This window comes from Mus caroli, chromosome 2 (assembly GCF_900094665.2).
Source record: "Mus caroli chromosome 2, CAROLI_EIJ_v1.1, whole genome shotgun sequence".
In the NCBI taxonomy this organism is placed as follows: domain Eukaryota; kingdom Metazoa; phylum Chordata; class Mammalia; order Rodentia; family Muridae; genus Mus; species Mus caroli.
This window is the reverse complement of record NC_034571.1, coordinates 125,300,711-125,305,265: the sequence shown is the minus strand read 5'-3', so window position 1 is coordinate 125,305,265 and position 4,555 is coordinate 125,300,711.

The window sequence follows — 4,555 nt, the reverse complement described above, 5'->3', positions numbered from 1 at the left end:
TGTCCTCCGCCTCGGACGTGTCACTCCCTGATTGGCTGCAGCCCATCAGCCAGAGTTGTCATCACGGGAAAGGCAGAGCACATGGGGTGGGAAACTACCCCAGCGCATGTGCAGATGGTTTGTTTACTACTTAGAACACAGGTGTCAGTGCCATCTTATAATGGCGAATGTGAGGACGGCTCCTTACAGTCCAGCAGTAAGACTCTTTCAAATGAGCCAGGTTCAATTTCAGACACCTACATGGTGACTCACAACCTCTATTAACTACAGTTTTAGGGGGATCTGGCATCTTCTGGCCATTGCGACCACAAAATGCATCTGGTGAAGACATTTATGTAGGAGTTAAAGAACATTAAGTGTAGTGGCAGATGCCTTTAATTGCAGCACTGAGATCAGGGGAATCTCTTGAGTTCAAGGCCACCCTTGTCCACATAGTTCTCAGCAAACTAGGCCTACACAGTAAGGCCCATTCTCAACCTCAGCCCCTCCCCCCCCCAACAAAAACTACTGAAGTAATATTCATTTTGGAATAGAAAATGTCTGGGTTAATCTATACAGTATTTTATGAGATCTAAATAAACGTCCTCTGTTTTATAAGATAGAAGGTGGGATGGAGACATGAGCTAATTTTAGAAAGTGAAAATGCTTAAAAGCCCAGTAGCATCCCATCCATGGTTTCAAGTTATCCCTGTAGGCCAGACTTTCCCAGAGTTCCAGATATGTATATCCAGCCCATCCTGGCTCTGTTTAGCTGTATGAAGGGCACCTCACACTGAGTGGTGCTTCAGTGGGCTTCTCTTCATCTGCAAGCCTGCTTGTAACTCCTATACCCACCATGGCTTTTTTGTTGCTGAATCCACGAGTTCAGGCAGCTGCTCCATTTAGTCAAATCTCTCCCATATATTCTTTAATAACTTGGTTCGCCTTATGCAGATGAGCCCAGTCAGTATTTACAATACTGTGTTAATTTTCTGAATTACAGGGTTCTTGTGTATAACCCTGTTTTAAAAGTCATTTAACTACAATTTTATTCAAAATGTTTCCAGTACAATGTGTTGCTTTTGCATTTATGTACTTAAAAGTTCATTCCTACATCTTAACAGCTACTCTGAAGGGTTTTTTTTTTCATAAACTGGATTTTTGTGAATTTTATGTACCCCAATCCCACTTATCCTCCTGACCTTACCTGCCCTCCGCCCTTGCAACACCCCCAAAAGAAAATAAGTCTCGTGGAAGCTGCAGTAGTGCGTCACTTAGTATATCCTTTTGTCCATCTTTATTTGCAAATGCTCACAGCAATAAATCATTGCTCTGGTTCGAGGCCTCTGGCTTCTGCTACACTATCAACACTAGATCCTCAGTGGGCCTCCTCAGCTATCCTGTGCCATGAAGGTCCTGCAACTTTAGATCTACAGAACCAGCCCCTTTGTGTGCTCCAGCAGTTCATAGATGGAATAGATGTTGGGATGGGCCAGCTCAAAGCCCTGGATCTGGGCTTGGATGGTAGCTGAGTTGCTCAGCCCGTCAGCTCCTGCACCCCACACCACCAGGGCAAGCTCTCCAGCACTGACTGCCCCAGCTAGCTCACCCAGTGCTGCGGCTGGCAAGGGACCAGTGCCAGCTCTTAGTTCTCATGCCTTCGGGGCTGGCTCTACTGTGCTGCCTAAGGGAAGTGCTAGACCCACTTCCATATGCTGCAGCGGCTGAGGCATGGGGCCAGTTCTGTGTAGCCCCTAGACATTAACAGGCTCCCAGGTGGCAGGGATGTCGTCATAGCCTTTGGTGGTAATATAGGCTACACAGACTGCTACATGGCCAAGGTCCTAGACATGAACCTCAGCAGCAGCATAAATCAGGACTTCACGATGGCCTCCGGTGGCAGGGCAGGCTACTCACATCAGGCTGTTCCTCTCCACTCCTCTTGTCTTGCCTCTCTTCATAGTGCTCAAACCATTCTGCTTTCTCTCTCTAAAATGTTACGTTTTTACTTAGTATTTGCACGTGGGTGTGCATTTGGGCAAGGTTTACATGCCGCAGTGCTCATGTGGGTTCTGTGGACTAAACTCAGGCCATCAGGGCGACAGGTGTCCCTCTGAATCATCTCACTGGCCCATAAATGGGCTTTTAAGCAAATTCCCATCGCCCATCAACTGTTGATTGATCATAATCCTAACAGCCTTGTGAATTGATTTAGTCAAAAGAGTCCAAATCTAACACGTAGGGGGTGGGGGTGGGGGTGGGGGGAGGAAGGAGGGTCTTATTGAGCCTCAGGGATTTTCTAAGTGACTGGTCATAACTAAAGTGGGGTTTTCCTTCTAGTGTCACAACTGTCCTGTACATTTTATTAGCTACTGCAGTCCCCGGCAGCCTGGAGTTTTGTTCTGATTTTCAGTGGAGAGGTTACTTTGATGCTCACTGATCTCACAACAGAAAAAAAACAAAACTCAATTTTTTCTCCTTCTCTGGGAGAACCAGACCTCAATAAGAGGTATTGAATCTATTTGATGAGCATTTGAAGGTTTAGAAAGTAGTCATTGTTTTTCTTCACCTTAATTTTAATGGGATGGAGGAATGAATGATGTTCATTTGTGTTGTGACATTGACTACAGTTGAATGTATGCAGCCTACACACTACTGCCACACCCTTGATCTGTAAACCTCATTCAGACCTGTCATCCACAGCTGAAACTGACTTAGGGTTTTCAAAAAAGGATATATTACAGGGCCAGGTTTAACCCCAGCTCTTGGGGAGGATAACCCACCCCGACACTGCAGTTCTCCAGCCTAAGGCTTCTGGGAGTTCACCTACACCGGTTACCACTGTTCAAGGATTCACTTCTTTGGTTGGTTGGTTGGTTGTTTTTTGTTTTTGAGGCATGGTTTCTCTGTGTATCCTTGGTTGTCCTGGAACTCCTTTTGTAGACCAGGCTGGCCTCAAACTCAGAGATCCACCTGTCTGTCTCCTGAGTGCTGGGAGCCACCACTTTGCCACTACCACACTGGGGTTTTGTTTTGTTTTAGCTTACAAAGTAAGACTTTTCAGATAGCCATAGTTTCACGCATACATCCCTCTACTTTTCTCCCCACCTCCCTGACCCAACCCTCCCCTGCCTAGGTCTGGTAAAGGCTCTTGACACACGAGTTCAGGACATGCTGAAATCAGTGAGGAATGCATATCTGTACTACATTCGGGGTAATCTGTTCAACGTTGTCTTCCACTTTTCTTATTGATGTTCACTACATGCAGGTCGATATGTTTATTATAGTTACCCTTATATAAAATATATTTTTATAAAATATTAACCATATTTTCCTTCTCAAATTTTCCAGTAGTCTCACTCATATATACCTAACTTTATTTTACTTTTCCATTTTTAGACTCAAACTTTGTTTTAAAATAGATTATAACTTCCATTTGCCTACAAATCCTCTCAAATCATTTTTTGTCTTTAATTCATTTTGAGACAAGAGTTTTTCTTTTTGGTTCAGGGCAGCCTAAAACTCACTAAGTAGCCCAGAATGGCCTCCAAAATCAAGATTTTTTTTCTGCCTCAGTCTGCTGAGCACTTAGCATTTCCAGCTTGCCCTGTCTCAACCTATTTGGTTTTAAGGTACTTTTCAAGGTGTATATGTCTGTCTGTCTGTGTGTGTTGGAATTCCGTGGGCGTATTTTTCTCATTTCTTCTTCCTTCCAATGTCTAGTGGTCTTGATTTCATCCCTTGGGAGCTCCAGACCTCAGTGTGAAGCCAAGCCCATGATTTACCCCTGGGGGGTGGGGAGGGCACGGGGGGGGGGGGACCAGAGCAAAGACTGTGACTTCTGCAGCAGAGGTCTCTATTTCTGTGGGTCCTGATATCTACCTTTGGGTTCTAGTGTTTGCTGTTGGGGAACTCCCACGATTCAACTAGATGCAGTCTTTGGGCTCTAAGGCAAAGTGTCCTTCTCTCCCTATGCCTGCTTGAAGGCAGAGAAGGGCTTGGAAGCAGAGCCTGGCCAGGCAGGCTCTTGGATCACCTCATCTTACTCGGAGCAACAGAGCTTGGACAAGTGTGCAGGGCTCCATTCCAAGACGCCTCTCAGGTCTGACTCTCAAACCTTCTGACCTGTCTCTTTGGCCATTCCTTTCATTCTATGAGATTTCTCTCTTTCTTCTAACTCACTACCTCCTTCCAGTATCAGGCTAACCTGTTCGGAGGCCTTTAACATCTGTGAATGAAAAATGAAACCCTGTTAAATGTTGGAACATAATTTGGTGTAACTTTTCATTTTAACGGCTTGTGTTTTATTTTCATGATAAGATAATTTATATACTTAGTATTGATAAACATATATTTTAAATTGTTTTAGGTTGATTTGTTTTATGAGTGTTTGGCCTGCATGTATGTATGTGTAACAAGCACATGCCTAGTGTTTGCAGAGGTTAGAAGGTCCCATTGGATCTCCTGGAACTGAACTTAGGTGAGAAAGCCTTGGAGAGCAAGCCAGTAAGCGGCACTCCTCTGTGGCTTCTGCTTCGGTTCCTGCCTCCAGGTTCCTGCCTGGGCTTCAGTTACA